Source organism: Mustela lutreola, chromosome 13, assembly GCF_030435805.1.
Source record: "Mustela lutreola isolate mMusLut2 chromosome 13, mMusLut2.pri, whole genome shotgun sequence".
Classification (NCBI taxonomy): domain Eukaryota; kingdom Metazoa; phylum Chordata; class Mammalia; order Carnivora; family Mustelidae; genus Mustela; species Mustela lutreola.
This window is the reverse complement of record NC_081302.1, coordinates 74,899,228-74,922,597: the sequence shown is the minus strand read 5'-3', so window position 1 is coordinate 74,922,597 and position 23,370 is coordinate 74,899,228. Positions and strand designations below refer to the sequence as shown.

The 23,370-nt window shown below is 46.2% G+C and overlaps 1 protein-coding gene and 1 pseudogene across 6 annotated transcripts in view; one reads left to right on the top strand and one right to left on the bottom strand.

Annotated features, from left to right (window-relative positions):
- The window catches only part of SLC7A1 (solute carrier family 7 member 1), a 79,964-nt gene that overhangs the window by 42,022 nt on the left and 14,572 nt on the right, over positions 1-23,370 (bottom strand). The window lies entirely within an intron of this gene.
- LOC131813506 (AP-3 complex subunit sigma-1-like) lies at positions 8,473-9,194 on the top strand (annotated as a pseudogene).

Sequence of the window (23,370 nt, the reverse complement as noted above, 5' to 3'; positions counted from 1 at the left end):
ACCACTGTCTGTAAGTGGGATCAGTCACCTTCACAGGGGGCATCCTAGGAAGAGGCTTGTCGAGGAGTAGCACACAGTCCTTCATTTCCTCCATCTTACCATTTCTACTTTACACACTCATGGGCTTGTCCAGGAGCTGGAGGGGTCTAATGAAGCCTCCTGAATACAATCTGCACCACTGTGAACCGAGAGAGGATTATCAGTATGCCAAAGAGGCACAAGAAGATGCAAATCAACGCGGAGAGTTCCAGAACCTCGGCAGCAGCACACGGATTTCCCACAACCAAAATCTGACTCCATCCTCACCTGCACTCATTCCACATCAATACTCCATTCTCCTCCCCTTCTGTTCTGAAAATGTCCAAACCCTCAGAAAAGTTAAATGAACATTTACAGAGTCTTCACCTACATTCACCAATTTTAACATTTGCTATTATCTGCTTTATCTTTATATAAATATAAACTGTTCTCAGAAGCCACTTGAGAGTGAGCTATGATAGCTACCATGACATTTGACCTCTAAGCACTTTGGTAACCTGAGAACGGCACTCTTCTACGGAAGTGTGATGCCATTATCATACCAAAGAAACAGATATTCATTCGGTAGCATCTCAAACACAGCCCAAAACAAACAACACACTGCTGTTCCCTCTCATGCGCCAAAAACCACAAGGGCCCTGAGAGGGCCACGGTCCAGCAGGGGAGACCGACATACAGACACATTTCCGCGACAAGGGCACCAAGATGGTGTGGCTCACATGGGGGTCTCCACCTCCGAGGGCTCCACCTGGAGATTTGAGAAGAGGCTTATGCGATGACGTAATGTTTAGAAGATGAGTCTAGCCAACACATACAGAGCAGGAGCTGAATGTAAAAAAGAGTGGCTTGAATGTGACAGCAAGAAGAATACTGCCCACCCCCCCAAAAGTCCAAATCCCAAATCCAGGAACTTGTGACTAGGTTAGGTTACATGGCAAGGAGGAATAAAGGTTGCAAGAGGAATAAAGATGCTAATCAGCTGACCTTGAAATAGGAGGATTTTCTGATAGAATCAGTGAGGGTCCCTACAAGATGGGAGAGAAAGCAGGAGAGTCAGTGTCAGAGGGATGCAATGTGAGAGACTCCATCAGCCACCCTGGTTCTGAATGTGTCAGGAGACCAGGAGTCAAGGCAGGCAGGCAGCCTCTGGAAGCTGGGAAGAACAAGGAGCCAAATTCTCTCCAGGGTCTTAGGAATGGAGCACATCCCTGCCAACACCTGGACCTGAGCCTGGTGAGACCTATTTCAGACTTCTGATCTCCATCCAGAACTGGAAGACAATAAATGTGTATGGTTTTAAGTGAATGAGAAAACAAAACAAAAAACTGTGGAGGCTGGAAACAAGGCTGGAAACTGTCAAAGCGCCGGGAGATGGGGGCAAGCCCTTATGGCCAAGCCAAGAAAACTACACTTTGTTCTCTGGGGAAGGGAGAGAGCCAAGAGCCATGATCGGATCTCTATCTGGAATAAAAGGAGCAGAATCTAGAAGAAAAACAACTGATAATGTTGGTTGCCATTGATAAATTTGACCTTTCAAACAAACAAACAACTTAAAATTTTGGGAAACTTGGATCCGTCACCCAGAACTTGAAAGTTTCTCAAAACTTAAGAGAATTTTCTGATGATACTGGTGGTGATACTAACAAATGTGATTTTTAGAAAACAATTACGTGATAAAATCTGTCCACCTCTGGAAGATCTGTGTAATTCAGTAAGACAGTAATTCACTGAAACAAAATCATACATGGAAAAATGACTGATTCAAAGGAGAAAATGGATTTTTTTTAATGTACAAAACAGACCCATTTTCCAGTAAAAAAAAAAAAAGCCTATCAGTATGGATTCAGATTCTACTGTGGAACCAACTATCTCCTTTCAAGTTTTCGTGCAGTATCAAAAAAGAATACCCATAATTGTCCACAAAGACTCCTGCAGTCCTCTTTCTTTTCCAAGTACCTATCCAAGGTCACATTTTCTTTATATATTACAACTAAAACAACACATCAAAATTGACTGATGCATAACCAGACATAAGAATCAAGTTGTCTTCAATTAAGCTGAACATTAAAAAGATTGCTAAGTATATAAAATGACGCTACTCTTACTAATTTTCTGTTGTTGTTGTTGTTCTGGAAACTAGGTATTTTCCATAAAAATGTTATGCTAACATAAAATGATTTACTGTTGTTATTTTTAGATGGATTAGTATATAAACACTTGAAGTTGTTTTAGATTCTAATTTGTAACATGATAAGCATTTATACATACAACCCACATAAGCAAAACTCCTTCAAGTCCTCCACAGGCTACAATTACAGAGCACAGGGGGGTTCCAAGACCAAGCGGTTTGAGAACTGCTGCATTCTGGGCTGTCCAGTCAAGCGAACATGGCCACGCTGGATCCAAGCTCATGTCACAAAACTCTGCTCACACTTTCCTGTCCTGGTATACAAGCAGTTAATGCCCAACTCAGAGGTCCTGAAGAAAAGCATGCCATACATTAATCCAGGCTGAACTCATCAGGATTAATAGGATTGGAATGCATAGCAAATACATTCATTAGTACCGCTTTTCTTTAATCCAAGAATGTTCTAGCTGATTTATTCTATTTCAGCAGATTTGACAACTCACTTTTTTTAAAAAACAGAGTAATGAGAATGCTACATACACTTCACACTTGAAGGATTTGATCTCCTGTATTTCATAAACACAGCCAGCAGCAAGCACACCGGACGAGCTGGGCTGGAAAGGTGAGGCCGTGACACCGGGGCTCTGTGTAATGGGGGCACCCGGCACTTGGACAGGGCGTATGTATGCACAGCAACATGAAAACAGCACGTTTTTCTATGGTGTATTTCTATGGAACAGTTTAGATATCAGAGGCATATTTCTATGGAACAGTTTAGATATCAGAAGGAATCAGATCTTTTCATTAGGTACACTGATAAAGCACCAAAAATGTTTGGCCATTTTTTAAACATAATGCCCAACTTTCTGGCAACTTAAAAGCTGCTTTGCCTATGAGTGTGTTTTTATGCTGTTCTTCATTCCACAAATGTTCTGGGTGCCAGATATGGTTCTAGAGACCAGGATGCAACAGGGGCCTGATCAGACCCAAACCCCTGACTTCCTGGAGCTTAGGTTCTGTGACTGGAAGCCCCTCTTTGAAAAATGAGAACGGGTGAAATAGTAACTGGAAGAAGCATGCTTCTGCTCTCCTAAAGCAATTCCATGAGATTTTCAGATACAGGAGGCGCTCCAGTGACACAAATATGTGCTCCACCCCACAAGAAGGGCAGATGCTAGGGCTGTGGTAAGGAACAAAGCTACAGGGAGCACAGTTCAAGGCAACTAGGCGATCTCTATCATGTCTACTGACTTGAACCAAGAGCTCCTTCAGAATGGCTGAGTGCCTATGGAAGGGCCAAGCCAGACCCTGAGTGGGCACGGAGGATGTCCAAATCCTGGCAGGGGAGCATTTGTAGTTTAAAAAAGCAAACCCTGATTAATTCTTTTCTTTGGCATGAATAGTTTTCAAATTTCAGCCTAAGATATTTGGTGGTTAAAAGAGAACAGGGGTGCCTGGGTGGCTCAGTCGGTAAGCAGCTGCCTTCGACTCAGGTCATGATCTCGGAGTCCTGGGATCGAGCCCCACATCGGGCTCCCTGCTCAACCGAGAGCCTGATTCCCCCTCTCCTTCTGCCTGCTGCTCTGCCTAATTGTGCTATCTCTCTGTCAAATAAATAAAGAATCTTTGAAAATTTTTTTAAAATTTAAAAAAAGTAAAAGGGAGCATAGGCTAAGAGGCTGCCAAGTAGTTAAACAGACATCAGTTTTCTGTTCAAGGGAAGAAGTGGAGAATGGAACGAAAGCCTGAAGTCCAGAAAGGAGCGTGCAATGTCCCCAGAGCCAGCAGGGCAGGCCTCCAGGCATCCCGGAAGGATCCAACCCTGTGCCCAGAGACTCTCAGACTCCATCCCCTGCTCCACGAGAAGCCTGCTGTGCGGGTACTGCAGGAACCACATCAAGCATGGAACCCCCCAGCGGCTGTGCCTGCACCCCGCAGAGAGGACCACAGGAACATGGGAGCCAACCCTGCTCTCTCCTTCAGCCTCCCAGTCTTAAAACCACATTTTAGGTCTATCCAGAATGGCCAGACCCTTATTAACTGAAATAATTCACTCCCAAGGAGCAGACCTGCAGGGCGCCAGAAACCACAATACTTTGACAGATCACGTTCCCCTATGCTTCAGTTGGACCCACATTTGGGACTACCACAGCTCCATGACCACCTAACACGTGCTTGCTTCCCGGCTTCTCAATGATAAGGGCTTACCCCTGACCATGGGCTTCACAGCTGCTACTCAGTGATTTCCCAGGAAAACTCACACATTGGATTCCAGCGTCCACCTGAGAATGTGAATGCCTTACCTCTTTTTCCAATCTCCAATGCCCACCCGAATCCTACCTGAACTGGAGACCTACACCAGTTTCTGTCCCCTCCCTGAGACAGCAATAACACTACAGCCTAAATGCTGTTTGAAAGACCACAGACTCCATATAGACATCTGTGGTTCTATAAAATTTATGAGGGGAAAAAATTTCATATGGTAAAGGAAATGTGGTCAAGGAAATAGCAAGATATTTATCCTCCCCACAATCCTTCAATAATTAAAACTACACCAGCCATTCTACACCAAGGTAAAGGTCACTAGACTCACAATTTGATGAGAGTATTTTGCCAAGAGGCAAAATACTCCACAAAAAGCCCTCCCAAATCTTCTTTGTACTGCAACAGGCCAGTGAAGGCCGTTCTTCCCCCTTGGCCTATGTCTCCTGGTGATGCCAAGGGAAGAGGAAGGGTGGCAAGAGAAGCTGCGAGGGGCCAGGTCTAAGGTTATAGGGCAACGGTTCTCAACCAAGGTTGCTTATGCTCCTGCCAAAGGGCATCTGGCAATGCCTGGAGATACCTGTGGTTGCCACAAGTCAGGAGCAGGGGGGTGTTGTCATCATCTAGTGCTCAGAGGCCAGGAACGCCACTCAACATCCTATGGCGCTCGGGGCAACGTCCGCAGCAGAGATGTACCAACAGAGCACTGAGGGAGACAAAGCGTGCCTTTTACTGTGTGAAACTGTCTGCTGCAAAGTGTTCTATGGACTTTTTTAAGTGAACTGGTTTAAGATTTTTTTTTCTTAAAGCTTCCAATAACATCTGCAAACAAGCATATTCACTGAGAAAGTGAAACCTTGTCACAACATTGCTGAAGAACCCTCCACTGTCCTGAAACCAGGGCTGAGAATAACGAAGAGGCAAGCAGAAGACAGGGAAGAGTAAACAATTAAAAAACACGGGTGACTAAGCCATGCTTCACTTTTTAATGAGTTCTCATTCCTAAGGGCGAGTTGGTATCTTGTAGAAGGCTGGAGACCCAGGCACTCTGCATGACTCTGCTTGGAAGGTGAAGGTCAAACCTGGAAGAGCTGGGATGGCCAGGGCAGTCCCGAGAGAGAAAGGAACCAGCAGGCTGAGTCCCACGTGCTCACAAGGGCCGCAGAAAGAATGCCTCATCCCACTTCACAGGTGAGGTGCAGGAGCTCAGGGAAGGACCCCACTGTGACGGAAAGATCCCACTGCCACTTCATTAAACAGTCCTCTTGTTCTGCAAAACACGGGTTCAGTGTTGGAGCGGAAAGATATCTCTACTCTGCAGCTCTGAGAAAGCACAGAGACGAGGCAGTGTTCAGCATAGGAGGATGGCCACTTCTCTCCCTGAGATTTCTGCCTGCCAAGGAGCCATGAACCTCTATTTCTTAATGCCTGAGATCTGAAAAACGAAATAATAAATTCAGAGTTGGAAGTAACCAACTAACCACCTAATGCAGAAGTGCCCCCAGGCTGTCATGGGTTTGACAGGAGAGAGAGGGGAGGCAGGAGGGAGGAAGGGAGGACCGGTGCTGCGGGGGGGGGGGGGGGGGGGGGGGGGGGGGGGGTTGCGCGCACAGAGAAGTGACTCTCCAAGCTGCCACCTGCCTCCCTCCCCCTTCGGAGCTCTCACCAACCAGCCTCTGACTTCTGACTTCTGCCTCCATTTGGAGTAATGCATTCGCATCTGAAGCCAGCCATATCCCCCAAGGCAAGAACAGGAAGAATGGCTCACATTCCAATGAAATGGCTATTAGGTGCCAGCCCCATGTAAGGCGCTCTATGTACACGACCTCATCTAACACTCAAACCAGGCCTTGACGTTTACACAGCTGTTGCACCCATCTTACTGAGGGCAAGCCAGCCCTGTAAAGTAGTTTTAAAGCCGAGCCTTGGTTCAAACCTGCGCGCACCTGACTCCAAAGCCACTTGGACGCTCCATTACCTTTAATGCTACTGAAAATCTACGTGAATGTATAATCGGTCCCCCACGGCAGTGGGCCATGATATAATTACAGTAAAACTTTAATCAGACATAAGGGGGATCTTCCCACTTAGCAAATGCAATGAGATGCGAGGGAGCGAGGCGGCAAAGATAGGTCTTCAAGGTGACTTTGGTTTCAAACTCTGCTCAACCACTGACCGGCTCAGTGAGCTCGGGCAAATTATTCTGAAACTGTTTCCTCACTTCTCCCAAGAGGAAACTACTGCACAGCTCATGGAATTGTTTAAAAACAGTAATAAACTGAGATTATGCATATAAATATAATCTGTATTTTTTAAAGTACTTACACTCCTGGGACACTGTCCCTGAATAAGTGATATCATCTCAGAAATACTCTGCCTTCATTTCATCCCGTTCTGCATATGCACTGGCTCCTGTTTGGCGTTTTGAAATTTCTCCACCAAATAGCTAATGAGCGATATAAATAGATAAATGCAGCCAGGGGAAGCTGCTATTTTAAGAAATTCTCCAGTTGAAGGGAACAATTGTTTGATGTGTGAATAATCAGTTCTTAATTACACGGTTTGTCAATATTTTAAAAGTATTATCTCACTACAAGCTGCGGGGGTAGACTGTGGCACTTACCCTCTGTTTCTCTCTGCCAGTAACTGAACCCAAAGAGTTTAATAAAATACAATCATTGCCAGTAAGGAAGTGACATATTATTGAAAAAAAGAGGTACTCACGAAACATACACATACAATACAAAAACCACAGGGTATTCTCCAAATGAGCAGCAGAGAAAGGAGACACGGGGGAATTTCAGAGCAACAGACCCAGGAAGGAGTGGTCAGGGGAGACAGAGGCCAAGGTGAAGGTTTGGCGAGGCTGAGGGAAGAAGGTAGGCACTCCCCAGACAGGGCTGAGCAGCATGGAAATCTGGAGGTGTGGGAAAACACAAGGGGGTCCCGAGAGGGCAAAGGGGCCAGCCCACCAAGGCATGGACAGAAGGAAGTCAAGGCTCTCCTGTCCATGGTCCATGCAAACCTTCTCCAAGATCTCTTCTAGCTCTATATTGGTTTCCCCTAAAAACACACACACGTATTTTGGCCCTACACTGATACATTCTCCTGAGACTCAGTAAATGCTACAAATGATCCCTTCTATTCAGGATTCTCTTGGGCCACCTGTAAGGGCCCAGGCAGGAAAATAAGGCTCTTGAACTCATGCTGTGTGCCCTGGAGAGGTGCCTGGGAAGGACAGCGTCATCGCTCCAAGACACTCAGTGGGCTCCCCCAGAGAATACAGGCAGTAGCCACCTCTCTAGTTCCCCTACTCCCAGTTCTCAGGCAGCCTCTTCAAGTCACCCACCTCCTCCCTAGTGCTGCTCTTAACCAACATTTTTTTTTTTTAAACCAGGGGCACCTGGATGGCACAGTTGCTTAAGCTTCTGATTCTTGGTTTCAGTTGAGGTCCTGATCTCAGGGTTGTGGGACAGAGCCCCAGATTGTACTCTGTGCTCAGCACAGACCCTGCTTGGGTTTCTCTTTTTCTCTGCCCCTCCCCACCACACACACTCTCTCTAAAATAAATAAATAAATGTTTAAAAGAAAGAAAAAAGAAAGCAGTAGCATCCATGCAGACAGATGCTATGGTTTTGAGCCAAGGACCCTTCACCTGTTCTACCTCTCAAAAGGCAGTGACTTGGCATTTTATTAATCCTTCCCTTTGCCAAGTCAAAGTTAAAGTTACTTCTCTTTTCTGGGGGCCAAGAGACGTGCTGATTGTTTCATAAAAACCTATGGGGGTGGGCGCCTGGGTGGCTCAGTGGGTTAAGCCGCTGCCTTCGGCTCAGGTCATGATCTCAGGGTCCTGGGATCGAGTCCCGCATCGGGCTCTCCGCTCGGCAGGGAGCCTGCTTCCTCCTCTCTCTCTCTCTGCCTGCCTCTCTGCCTACTTGTGGTCTCTGTCTGTCAAATAAATAAATAAAATCTTTAAAAAAAAAAAAAAAACTATGGGGAGTGGGGAAGGATCACCGGTGTGATCCTGAGGCGAGGCTTACGCGCCCGCCCCCCCACTGGCCCCCAGCGCCCACCCCATCGGCCCGACTCAGCCATGATCAAGGCGATCCTCCTCTTCAACAACCAGGGGAAGCCACGGCTCTCCAAGTTCTACCAGCCCTACAGTGAAGATACACAACAGCAAATCATCAGGGAGACATTCCATTTGGTATCTAAGGGAGATGAAAATGTTTGTAATTTCCTAGAAGGAGGATTGTTAATTGGAGGATCTGATAACAAACTGATCTGATAACAAACTGACATTATGCAACATTATATTTTGTCTTCTGTGTGGATTCTTCAGAAAGTGAACTTGGCATTTTAGATCTAATTCAAGTATTTGTGGAAACATTAGACAAGTGTTTTGAAAATGTCTGTGAACTGGATTTAATTTTCCACGTAGACAAGGTTCACAATATTCTTGCAGAAATGATGATGGGGGGAATGGTACTGGAGACCAACATGAATGAGATTGTTACTCAAATTGATGCACAAAATAAGCTGGAGAAATCTGAGGCTGGCTTAGCGGGAGCTCCAGCCCATGCTGTATCAGCTGTAAAGAATATGAATCTTCCTGAGATCCCAAGAAATATTAACATTGGTGACATCAGAATAAAAGTGCCAAACCTGCCCTCTTTTAAATAAAAAATTAAAAAGGCCACTCCCAGGTAAAATCCAAGGGGAAAAGTCATCTAAGTTTACCATGCAGTTGTTTACCAAAAATAGAGGAGGAAAGTCTTGGATTTAAGTCAAGGTACTGTATAAAAGTTGTGTAAAATCGGTATGGAAGTTCAATGTTGCTTTTCTTGCTCAGTGATTTTGAAGAAATTGAGTAGTTCCGGTGTGATATTTCTCTTTCTTTTATAAACTGTACTCCTGTGCCCACCTACAGCATGCCTCTGTGTATTGGCTACTACAGTATTTCAAAAAGTGTTTGAGACGTTTCTTTAAATTATGTACAATCCAAAATGTTGGTGTTTTGTATGGCTCACAAGTGCAGCATTCCATAATTCTTTCTGTTATTTGTCACAATGGTTATTTAAAGAACCAAGTATGTATTGCATAAAAACATTATGACCTTTTCCTCTTAGTTTAAATAAACTCCAAGGTAACTGGACTTTCTAAAGCACCTTTCTGTTTGCCTGATATCTACTTTAGCAATAATTTTTTTTACAACCCTCTAACTCAACAAAGTAAATAAAAGTATATTTTATCACTATTAAAAAAAAAACCTATGGGGAGGAACACAGTGATGGCTGCACAACAATGCGAGTGTACTTAATGCCACTGAAATATACACTTCAAAATATACAACAAAAAAGAGTTGCTTAAAAAAAAAAAAAAAAAACTAAGAAAATTCCTAAAAAAAAAAAAAAAAAATACTTACCATATGACCCAGCAATTTACTCCTAGATATACAACCAAGATAAACGAAAGCATGTATCCACACAAAAACCTGTACACAAATGTTCCCAGCAGCATGACTGAGAATAGCTAAGAAGTGGTTAAATAACCCTAATGTCCATCAAATGATGAATAAATAAAACACAAAATACCTATTCAATGAAGCATTATTCAGCCTTACAAAGGAGTGAAACACTGACACAAAAGCCACCATGTGGATGGACCCTGAAAATACCACGCTAAGGGAAGGACACCAGTCACGAGAGGCCACATATTGTGTTACTCTGTTTATACGAAATGTCTCATAAAGACGGAAGGTTGATTAATGGTTGCCTAGGGCTGGGAAGGGGATAGAATAGGATGCGGAGTGACTGTTAGTGCATATAGGCTTCCTTTTAGGGGTGATGGAAATGTTCTAAAATTGTGATAATAGTTGCCTAACTGTGGCTATAACAAAAAAAAAACACTGAATTTATACTTTAAATGGATTAACTTTATGGTACTAAATTGTATTCCATAAAGTTGTTTAAAAAAAATAATAAAAGCTAGGAGGAGCCCAATCCACCAAAGACAGCGGCATGGTTTCCTACGAAGGGCACCTGGGCAGATCCCAGGATTTCCATGCAAGTTCCATGCAACAGCAGCACTTTCTCCATGTACTTCAATTCCACCCCAAGTCAAAATTCTACCTCTGACCCCCTGACCCAGAAATCAATAATTACAGTGCTGGTTGCAGTTGGTAAGAGGAGCTCCACCTCCCTACACAAGGCGTTTATGGTACGTAACAGTCATTTTGCTTTGAGCGTTTCACCAATGGGCAATTATCTCTGGCGTAATACACCTTCCCTGCAAACACTAGGTCTTTTCTCATTCTGTTTCACCGCAAACATGAGCTCCAGGCCTAACACATGGCCAAGATACTTCGTTGTGACAGGGCACAGGATAATAAAACTGAAGAAGAGTACAGTCCATTACATAATATACTTTGTTAAGCTTTGAGTTCCAACGGGATACAAGGGAAACACCCCTCACTCTGTGCGTATGTGGCCTGGATCTCAGAGAAAATGGGAAGGTTTTCATAGCTGATCAGAAGTGAAAGATCATCAAGCAGTAAAAAAAATCCAATAAGGTCTCTTCCGCACTAGTGCAGAATTTCCAAAGATCATCAAGGTGCGCTACCAAGACAGATAAATCACCAGTGAGGCAGGGAAAAGACATGTCCAACTTGGGGAGCTAGAAGGAAAAATGTATGGGAAACAAATTTTGGGATACTTCCTGCACTGAATGTTTGGCATGCTCAGGAGGCTTGGAGGCAGCCCTTTGTCTGCCCAGGCACACCCAACAAGTGAGTTCATACTACTCTCCTGGGCATTTACAAGCCCTGGGTACAACTCAACGCAGGCAGGTGTCAGCCCGCCCCTGCCTTCCCACGGACATGTCCCCGACCCTGCGGCAGCTCTAAGGAAGCCGATGGAGACAAATGAGTCTTGCATGTGGCCAGGGGAGGGGCACAGGTCCAGGAAAAGAGGAGCCTGCCTGCGCCAGCCCAGTGATTACCAGAGGGAATTAAGCAAGCACTTGCAAGCCTTGCCCTCTGAATTTCTGTACTTTGATAGACTTAATTTGTTCTCCTGGGGCGAAATAGCAGGCTGTGTTAGAGCAATTCTATACAGGAATGCTTAGGGAAACCTAAGGGGGCAGGATGTGATTTAGGACTCCACAGGGCTCCCACCCAGGGAACCATTCTCCCTGGGAGAGAGGGGAGCAAGGCAGGCGGGGCACCAGACACGCCTGCCATGTGTATCAGCGAGGACTCCATTGAGAAACGGCTCTGTCCTCTTGTTTTCTCCCATTAACTTACACAAAATCTCTTCTTGAGGCACTTCTTGAGAACATTTTCATCTGTGTAAAACAGTTCCCAAATAAAAAATCATCAAGAAATGCCAGTGGCAGGAAAGAGTCACAAGAAAATTTAATACATTCCAAACCCATCTATTCTCACACCTCCTTCGTGAGTTTTTGCGGTTATCTTTGTAGCGTGCATACCGTTCTTTATAATATCCTTCCTTAAAGGTATCTACCTCTTCCGTAATTTAAATATTTTTTGTAGAAAGCTTTGTATTACTCTCAAATGGAGTCCCGCCAAAATGATCTGAACTCAAATATTCAGTTCAGCTCCATTACCCAGCAGAAGGGCCGTCTGTTTCCTGCAGAGATCCTGATGGCTACCGTTGTACAGGTAGTGAGCACAGACGTGTCTATTTTTTCGAACATCCATTGCTACTTAGCATACTATTAAGATAAAAATGTTTGTCTGTGCCCTCCCTCAAACTGCACACATGGTACACACACTGCACTTAGGGAAACAGAGACGCGGTCTGTGTGTTGGCAAACTATAGCGTGTGGCTCACTTTTGTTACCGACGAGAAGTTAAAAGTGGTTTTCACAGTTAAATTTTCTTTCCTTTTTCTTTTTTTTAAGGAGGAGGATGAAAAAGAGGAAGAGAAAGATTCTCATTCAAAACATCTGGCCCCAAAAGCCTAACACATTTGCTACCTGCCCTTTATAGACCAGTTTGCTAAGCCCTGCCCTAACCCATTCCTTTAAGTTTACCAGTGAGACAACCCAAATCCAGACACACTGAATGACTGAGAAGCACCTGCATGCAGGTCTTAAGGATTCTAAGTAACTGAAGGAATTTTACCAAAGAAGCCATCAGTTTAAATGTTTTCAAAATGAACCTCTGTCCTCATCTGAACCACATTTTAAGAACTGAGTCTTATCTAAAGCAAACCAAAATGTCAGGATACACAACTCACCTAAATGGTCTTTGTCCTCCAACACCTAAAATCACCTCCTCTTCTGTGTGCCCAGAGCCAGGGACCCTCCACCCTTCTCCAGTACATACCGGGAGCCCACCTGTGTGCACCCTGAGCTCTCCAGGGCCAGCAGGAGGAGAGAGACTCTGTGAAGGAAGACACTCTCTAACACAGCCAGCTGTGGTCACCAAACCCTCCCCTGTCTGTCCAGGCCTAGGGTAGGGGGCCACTGAGGGCCCCCTGGCAAGGCCAGGCCACGCCACTAACACGGTCGGACCACCCCTAACCTTGGCCTTGACTTTGTAAATAGTCGCTTTACTAAATTCACCACCAATTACCCAGCTTGAGAGCACCATCTGTTCCCTGTGGGAGCCCTGATGACTCCGGCCTTAGGGGCAGCAAGCTCTGGATGTCTGCAGCTGCTTCTGCCACCTTGGGAATGTGGGCCGCCTGGGCCTACTCGGAGCACAATGCCTTTATTGTAGAACTGCACAGCTGGACGGGGCTTGGACCACCTGATGACTCACCCTCTTCCTCCAAAGTGAGCTGCCCCCGAGCTGCCCTAGACCTAGTGTGGTCTCAAAAATGCCCAGAGAGAGTCGAGTGATGAGTTTTAACAAGACACCGCATTTTAAAAAGGCTTTTTTTCCTAAGCCTTCAACTTAATAAAATCTGAGCAGTTGGTATGTCACAGACTCTGTGCTCAGAGTTTCAGACACACAGCCAATCAACAATGAGAAAACTGAGCCTCGGAGAGAGGCTGTGGTGCTCGTCGGAGCTCTAAGCGGTTGTGTGGGAGTCACTAAGCAGTTGTGTGAGTGTCGCCCCAAATGCTCTTTACTCAGCCAGGTTCCCCCCAACCTGAAGCCCCCTCTGTCACCCCGTGGCTGGCCAGCAACACCCTCCATACCACCCCCACAGTGCCCTCGCCAACACAGCAAGGCCACCCTCAAGTCTGTCCGCAGCCGGCCCAGTCCCACGATACGGAGAAGGCCAGGGTCGGGTGCAGAAGGCCTCCTGACCCGCAGCCTCCTGCATATCAGCCCATCACCTGGACCAGCCAACAAAGCCAACTACCCAGTACCTCCTGCCTGAGTGCAAATCCCTAGGCAGGCGCATTCACCATGTCTTTACGGCATAAAATGAAATGGCGGCTGCGGGCAGTCGTCCCTCTTGTGAACATTCTCTGTCTAGGAGCCTAGCGTGGGAGAGAACATCAGAGCTCCCTGCGCCTGGGTGGGAAGGCCTGGCAACTCCCAGCAAGCTACATTATTGACCTGAAGGCATACTGAGAGGGAAAAGTTTTTTCCTCTGTCCCATTTTATACCTGCTCACTGATCTGAGGAATCAGGAGCCCTGCCTGCCCTCGGCTGTGCGATCACGGGCAAGTCACCAGACTTCTCTGTTTCACCTGAAAACTGAGATAAGGATACTACTTACCTCACCTATACCTCAGCCCACCCCTGGCTTCTCCCGTCTGCGAGAGCCAAGGAACAGAGAGGGGAGACAGAAATTAAAGTCTCAGATAAGACCAGATTCCTTTTTTTCCCTCTGCAAGATGAGGACAGTAGTACTAAGTGACACTTCAGAGTTTGGGAGAGGTCCAAATGAATTAACATTTGCACTGAAGAGCACCGGGCACACAGTAAGTGCTATATGTTTGCTGTTGTTTTTATTAGCTTCTTAATTTATGAAAGATCTTACTACCAGCCAGCCTGCGAAGTGATGTGAAGGTCACGTACTCAAAATAACTGCACTTTTATAATACGAAGGTATTCAGTAATTGACAAGGCACTATTCAAATACATAGCTGAAAACATAAAGATAAGTTGATTGATTTATTTCTATCTTCCTTTATTCAGATGGTAAAAGACTTCAGGGCTGTTGCCTAGAAATCTTTAAGTTGGCTTAAAACTATCAAAAAGATAAGACCAATGGATAGAATATATATGAATTTTATATAAATGGTATAATTAACAATATCTGAGTTTTTAGCCACTGATTTTTATTTTAAAAGACTGAAACATCCTGGTTTCTGTAGCACTGAGACACATCTCCTCTGCTGTGTGCATTGCTGGGGGTTGGCAGGGACCACAGCCGGCCGTCCTAGACCTCCCCATGTCATTCAGACGCCAGGAAACACTCAGCAAGCACTCCTTTAAAAATGAGCAGGTCATGTGGCACAGGCAGTGGGTCCTTCCCCTGGACGACACCAAGCCACCCAGAGACCTCTTCACTAGTTTGGCTTTTGGGACAAATCTGTAAGCTTTCGCTTTCATTTAGAAAAATAAAATGCTCTCTGCTTTACCTGCTCTACCACTGGGGCAGCTCCTCTGACTTCTTCCACCCTGAACTCTGGTGGGGAAAGAATGCCCAGTCAAGAGGCCGCTTTCCTCCTGCCGGGAGGTCTGGACGCTCACAAAGCCCAGTTATTTGTTTTGCCAAACTGTGTATACATTGAATGGAAATGTTTGTTTTCCATGTCCCACTTTACGTCTCTAAAGACAAATGATTAAAGAATTATTTCGGGGGCATTTTTTTCCGCTCATCCCCTCCAACCTGGTCATATCAAGCAGCCTCATTTCCTGCCTTTTAACTCACATTCTGTCGGCATATCATCCACTCTTCTTTGTTGACCTTTACATGTACAGTGTTGCTTCAAAACCCTTCTTCAAAGGAAAGGTCAAATGAAATGTCGCTGGGAAGCATGCCAGATGGCCACTGGCCAAGCAGGCACCGGCTCCCAGCGCTGAGGTTACCTGTGGGCGGTGTGACGAGGTGCCAAAGGCAGGTGAGGAGGCCCACAGCCGACTGCCTGCTCTCACGCCTGGGCACACCCACGCCCTCAGAAGCCCTGTCCTGAAGCCCAGCCCCAGGCCCTCTGGCAGCGCACGATCCTTCATCTAGGAGGCCCTTCCTGAGCATTCCACGGCTTGTGCACTCCGTGAGGAACTGCAGGGCGTGGAGAAAGCTACGGGGTTCCTGTCCCGGGGGGGGGGGGGCCTATCATTTAACAGAGCAGAAAGGAAGTATGGAAAAACGTACCAAGAGAACACACAGGAGGATTTCCGAAGAATGGAGGGCTGGGAAGCCAAAAGCCACTACTGCTGAGGTCACTGCCATAGGAGTGGGACTCGAAAGGAAGAGGCATGTGGGGAATGGGAGGGTCAGCAGGATGCAATAAATGACTGGACATTAGAGGCAGGGGATGACAGCAAGTCAAAGTGAACTCTAAAACCTCAAGTACGCTTGACAGGGACACAGAGGATTCCTTAAGAAGTGATGTCAAGAAAAACACATTTGGGAGGCGAATCCTAAGTCTGGGATTGGAAGCATCAGGACTGAGGCGAGAGTGAGGCCAGCCCGAGGTACCGAGGCCCTGACCATTTGAGCCCACCAGTCTCTCTCTGCGTCCGTTCGTAATACACCGACAGGCTAGAAGCCTATGAGAGAAAAGAATGAGCAACATGGTAGACCAAACAGACCATCTAGAGACAATTAACTCGTACACACAACCAACAGAGGACAACTCAGTTTGAAAAACCCAACTCTGCAAAATGTGATCCAGGATAAAACCAGACTTGGAAGGAACAAGAGGCACAGAACACACAGCAGCAGAAGCTACACTGAGTAGAGTCGGCCACAGAGAATGGTTGACAGATGCAGAAGACCTTTCCTGAAAATGTAAATGGAACATAATCTAACCTGATGAGAGCACTTTCAGGAAAAAATACAAAATTTAAGAGGTGCTCCAAAAAAACTTAACTGACTTAAAACTGAAATTCACTCAGGGAAATAGATTCATCAACAATTTATCTGTGACGATATTGCTAAGAAAACGTGTATATTCACATAGTCAAAATATCCTCAGATCAAAACGGTGTGTCCAGCAGAGCCCCCGGGGCTGCCCACGAGCAGCTGGGCGCATGAGAGTCTGACATGACGGCTCCGGATGGGGCTTCCCGGAGAGAGGGGCGTGCTCATGGGTCAGAGCTCCCTGGGAGACAGCAAGGCAGGTAAGAGACTGTGGGGAACATTTGCATTCTGGGAGGCTAAGAAGGGAGTGGAGAGGAAGAGAGCAGCTCTAGGAAAAGTCTACAAGCAGATGGACTCTCTGAAGTAAGGAGTGTGGCTCCATGTGTCTCCTGGCCGGCCACACCCTCACCCTTGGAAGGTTCCAGGAGCCACGACACAGAAGGTCTTCAGCTAGCTTGGCAGAGAGCTACCAGACCAAATATAGGAAACCTAATTAATCTGAATTTCACGCAAAGAATAAAGCTTTAGTGTAAGTATCTTTCCAATGTATCACAATGGTTACCTAAGCATGCCAAAAAATACTTTTCTTAGAGAAAAAAAAAAAAAAAAAAGTTATGCTAGAAAAGCAACCAGTGCTTATCTATAACTTAAAATCTAATGGGGCATCCAGTACTTCCATTTGCGAAATCTGATAACCCTAGCTTGGTGCTGATGGCTCAGGCCTGATCACCTCAGCCCCACCACATGTCCTCCTTGCCCACAGCCATCAGCCCCAATGTCCTGACTGCCTCTCCACAAAGGCTCTTCCCTGGTCCCAGCAGCTGAGTGGTGACTCGCCCTCGCACGCGGGCTGGAGGGAGCCTTCTGCCACAGACCCAGAAAAGGAGAGCGTCTGCAGGAAAAGGGAACAACCAACCATATTAACTATTTCCGAGAGATAATGGGGGTGAGGAATGATGACAGTTCACTGAATCACATTAGAAAGAGAGGCAACTGTGAGCAATTTTAGGACAGTAGTAAGAGCTTAGTTTTCAGATCAAAGTTGGTTTCAGATCAAACACGGCATTTACTCTCCTTGGTTTCATCATTAAAAAAACAGGGTTCTAACAATGAATCTCGGAACACTGAAAATTAAAATAAAATTTAAAAATAATTTAAAAATCCATTTATCAGATATTTAAAAAACAAAACAAAACAGGGTTCTCAGCCAATTGCTTGCCGCAAAGGCGGTATCTGCAGAGAACCCCAGGAGTTCCGCCCCATAAAGGGCAAGCACTTTGGTAACACAGGGCTGGCACCTTCCACACACAAGCAATAGCTGCTCAACGAATGAATGGATTCTATACTTCTTGAAGAGTTTGTTTTAAAAATCTGAATTCTCATAATGATTATTGAAAACACGAGCCTGGGGTGAATCTTAACACTTTGTGGCCATCACCACAGGAGCTACTAGTCTTTGCTCTTTAGTTTGTCAGTGGAGGATTGTTTGTGGTAGGAATCACAAGTGTCTGGGCAGAACCTAAACCAAACAAACAAAAACACCTGCAATGCTGCCTGATGAAGCACATGTTAAGATTCACATGAATAAAGCAGAGAAGAAAGGCCACCACCTCCAAACTAAAGTGAATCTAGCTCAGAATGCCATTTTTTTCCTATGCCCCTTTATGTAACTGTTGTAACTGTTCCTTAGTTATGGGAGCCCTTAATCAAACAAACATCTAAGAACAACACAATTTTCTTATTTAAACATAAAAGTATTTTCAACCCTGCACCAATTTCCCTTGATCTGTGCTGGAAGAAATCCCAGGGACGCCTTAAAACAATAAACTTCAGAAAAAGAAAAAAAGGGAGGGGGGACATATATTTTTATAAAGAGTACTGTATACTTCTTCTAACTTAGGATAAGTCCACAGTATATTTGGAATTTTTGAAAAGAACCAACCCTTTATTTGCTTTGCTACTGTGGAACTTTCCACTGTGCTACAAGGCCCCAAATTTAGAAATTACAAACAAACTCGTGCCCGGACAAAGTGAAAGCTGTATTTAGCTTATGGATATGCTAATTCTTGGCATAAAACAAACACTCTATGCCTCCGCTAGACTTCTAGGTATTTTATGACCGAGTTAAAAGACTTAAGCTGAAAGGGAGTTTATGTGCAAATTAAAATCAAAGGTTTTTCATACCAATGCCTGAAAGATTTAAATTCCAAATGGAGTCTATGTTCTTAGTACTAATTTTTTCAAAGCTGGTCCAAAGGGAAGATCTCTGTCCTGATATGGAGGAGCCACATGCCTGCCTTACAACTTCCAGAAAAAGGCTCCACAGTTCCTCAGGCAGAGCTGAAGATACACCTTCTACTATTAACCTACAACAAACATCATTAATGCTTAATGTTGCCTACTGCTACTGTGAATAAGACCATCAATTCATGAGACGGGCAAAGGCAAGAAATAAAAAGCATTCTACAGAAAGAACCATTAGCTACCTCAGATATGTAAGACTGACCAGTTTTCTCACAGTTAGGAATTAGCTAATGCAACTGACATGTTTCTTAACATCCCCAACTCTCCCCTCTTTCCAATGGCTGACACCAACACGCCTTCATGTGTATCCTGCAGAATACCCAAGCTGCAAGGGAGCTGTCCGCTGGACCTGCACTGATGGTTCTTACCTTTCATTGGCTGAGGAACCCTGGGCGAGGAGCATATATTGTGGTGTGCGTTTCTGGACAACAAATGTACCATCCCCACCACCACTAGAAGGTAAACAGAAAACTGGGGAGTGATATACACAGGGAACCAACATCCACTGCCTGACAGCTAAGGATGTAGCTGTGAGCCGAGAGCACCGGTCGGCCGCTCCCTGGGTTATCTGATGCCCCGAAAGCCTGTATCTATCTGAACGATGAGCGGAGCAAGGCTTGGAGCAGGTCCCTGTGCAAGGTCAGCACTGGAGCCAGAGCCAAAACCCAGGCCTGTCTGGCACCACAGTCCATCCAGGTAGTTCTAAGTTGGAGGAGGCCTTAGCCCTATCTTGTCATGTCTATTGCTGAGCTCTTAAATTAATGATCTACATTTAAATGCCAGTATGAAACTTTATGAATTATCAACAGTGAAACACAAGGTCAATTCTAGAATTCAAATAAAGTTCTATACATAGCATATGCGTTTGCTTTGGTTAAAGGGGCAGTGAACCTGACAGTCAGATGGGGCTGAAGGCTCTCCTTTCCTGTGCCTCTTCTCTGAGGCCACCTTCCCTCCAGTAGGAACTGCTCCTGATGGCATCCCGAGCTTTCTCCATAGCTCTGGCCAACAATCTGGCCGGACTCCAGCTCTTAACTCCATACTCCCACCCAGCTCGGTCAGGGTCAGCCGGAGCAGGGAGACTCGCTCAGTGGGCTCCCACGTTTGCAGCCAAATGCACAAGCCAATTAAAAGCACTGCACTGGGGGTGGGAGCGGGCGCGGAAGACACAGAGCTGCCGAAGAGGTGAGGACCAGGTCAGGGCTGCCGTGCTTGTGCGGGCACAGCCCTCTCAGGTCCCAGGTAAGGGAGGACAGGATGGAAGGGAACACCCAGATAGGGTTGGGGAATCTGCAGGTATTCAGTTCCAAGAGGGGGCTGTGTCCATCTTGCGGCTGCAACTCACTTTATAAGGACCACAGAATGTAATAAGACAACTCGGATGGGCATCCTAGGCCCAGAGTTTGTCCTGCTCCTGTCCGAAATGTCAAGCAGCCCAGCTTTGGAGAGCCAAGAACGTAAGACATAACATCTCAGTCAGACTTGGTGCACTCCAGCCAAGAGTCCTGTCTTTGGCCACAAAGCTTGCTTTGTTAGCAGGCATGTCCCATGATAGCATTTGCAAAAGATTGGTGATAAACTCCGAACACCCCTGGCTCCCCCCACCTATCAATAACGACATTCTTCTTGAGCCCACTTCCCTTCTGGCCTCTACTCCCTCTGCTTCTGTCAATTTGTTACCAGAGGCAGAAAGCATGATTTGCTTTGTATTCTAAGACATTTGAAAGTCTGGACAAGGGACAACCTAACTTCAAGAGCTGGCTGAGGAATCTGCGGCTCATCTGGCCGTGGCCTGCAGGGAGTTTCAGATGCTAATCAAACTCCCTTCCCTTGGCATTGCCACACCGGGCAGTCCCAAATCTTCCAGCAAACCGTCTTATAAACTCCCCCACCATTCTGAAACAAAAGCAAAGCCTTCTTTGGGACTTACAGACTAGAAATTTCCCTTCTTCTGTAATACAACCCTTATCGGATTTCTGTCCAGAGAGCAGATATTTAAGATATCTGAACTTCAGCTGTACAAGCGAAGTCTTTTCTTTTTTGCAAACTTGACTATCTGCCATCCTTTGTCCTCCTCTGAACCTTACGTGAACTCGGTGGCACAGCTGAGTGTGTGCTGTTCAATTCACCGGTGTGTTATTTTTATACACACACATCTGCACATCTAACTGAGAAAGCTCCGTCATCAGCCGGATCGCATCCACTAAGGTGAATCTAAAGGACCTTTGGCAGAACGCCGTTAGAAGAGGGTCCTTGCAGTTAAGCCCATGAAAGGAGCCAGATGTCCCACCATCTGTCCCTAAGCTAGTCTACTCCAGGACATGGCGAGGGCTGAGGAACAGCGACAAAAGGAAGGCTTCTTCCCAGCAGAGACTAATGTGAGGCTCTCAGCTGACCCTCAGGTCTCAGCTGCCACCTCCTCCTGGAAGTCAGGCGCTCCATGCCCCGGGAAGATTCACCACCACTAGCAAAGCAGTGACCCTTCAATACTTCAGTACTGTTCTCTGTCACAACCCATCAAAAGCAGCAAACTTTAAAAAGTCCCATATTCCCTTTTCTCTGCACACGGTTCCTGGTAGCAGGAACCTTCTCTATCAGACCTCTTTCTTCATTCCATTGAGGAGAAACAGGTCTCTCCGAGGAGGTAGAGGCGAAGCAGAAGCAAGAACACCGGCAAGCGTTTTCCAGAAACCCAGCCTCCAGCAGAGGACCACTCTCGCTGCTGCTGCTGCTGAGAGGCCATGCCCAACTCAAGCCAGGCGGGTTAACATGGGCCAGCTTGCTTACTTTCTCCCGTGATGGGGCCTGTGTCTGTCTTCATGTGTATGGTTGGCTGTCCTTTGAAAAATCACCTCTCTCAAGCTCCTTCCCCAGGGAGATCCTTTGGGACTAAAGCTTCTCATGGCCTATCCCGACATTCCAAAACCTCCACGAGAGACGCCCCATACAACTGGATACTGCTGCCAAGCACCTGACCCCAGCAACTGGCCGCCCCTGCTAGGAAGTTCTTGCCCTTGTCTCCGGATAAACAGCCACCAGCCCGGCAGGGGACCATGAACATGCGTCCAGGACTGCTCACTCTTTCCAGAAATGAGCTTAGGAAACACACAATTGTGACCAGCATGGTTCTTCTGGAGCATTCCCGGGGGGGGAACCAGTGGGAGTCGGGCAGACCATGTGGGTGCTGGTTACCTGGTACTTTTTTTTTTTTACAGGAGCCATTGTGCTCCCGTGGCTGCACTAGTAGCCTAGCTCATTGTTTCTGAGCTAATACAGGCAAGGTGACCCTTCTGAGTCAAGATCTTCGTACCAACCTAACACCACACCTTCTGTTTTCTGCTATAGCAGATCACCACTATTCCCACTCCACACCTACTTTTTATAGTATAGACATCAAACCTCATGGAGCTTTTTAGTGGCTCCATAATTGTGCAATGTCACCAACTTCCTGCTAAGGACTGGAAACCCCCAAAGACAGTATCCTAACCCAATCTCTTCTAAATTCAAAAGCAGAAAATGGGGCCCTGAGTGCTCAGTCTTGCCCAGAACCGCACTAGTCCATGGCTAGGCCAGAGGCATGGAGGACTGACGGGGGAGCTCAAACCAGGGGGCAGTTGGAGAGGATGATGTGATGAGTCCCAAAGAGGACCTTGTGTCTAGGCAACAAAGGACAAAGGGCTCCAGGAGCTAACCACCTTTCCCCAGGCTGTGTTGAGGACACCTGCTGTCCCTCTACCACACATGACTTCCTTGCACGTTCATAAAACATCCCCTACTCCAGAAGTTACCCCTTGTGGTGTTCAGACAATACGCAGACGTGCATGAAGAGTAGAACTTGCACCTTCTTCTTTACAAGGCATTTTTTACACCTTAGCACATGCCTTCATTTCCTTACCTGGCCACTCTGCTTAACTAGAGACCTATCTCTGCCAACATGACGAGTGCTAAAAAGCAAAGTGATTATTCACAGACCAGATTGCAAAGTTTCACCCAATATAAGTCGCTCATCTTACTGCCTGGTGAGACAAATAAAGAATGTGCAGGTTTCTTGAGACTGAAAAGTATAAAAAGGCTGATTGCAAACCACCCTCCACATTCCTGCATGAGGTGCCATAAATAAAACCCGATAGTCCCAAAGAAAAGAGGCCATCATGGAATATCATAAAGGCAACACCTATGGGAGGCAAGAGGCAGAAACTACCAAAGGGCATGGAGTACAGGGCATGGGTCAGTCCCCAATCCCACACACTGAGCCCACCGTCACCACCGCCATCCCCAGAGCTCCCAAGAAGGTCCAGTCATGGCTCACAAGTGTTTACAGAAGTGATGTCAAGTGTCAAATTTCATAGAAAAATGTAAAGGATGTTTCTATATGCGGTCTGACAGAAAGACTTCTCATAAGCATATGAATTAAGGAACCCAGGAAACACAGCAAAAATAAAAATCACAGGGGCGCCTGGGTGGCTCAGTGGGTTAAAGCCTCTGCCTTCGGCTCAGGTCATGATCCCCGGGTCCTGGGATCGAGTCCCACGTCAGGCTCTCTGCTCAGTGGGGAGCCTGCTTCCCACCCACCACTCCTCCCCCCGCCTCTCTGCCTGCTTATGATCTATCAAATAAATA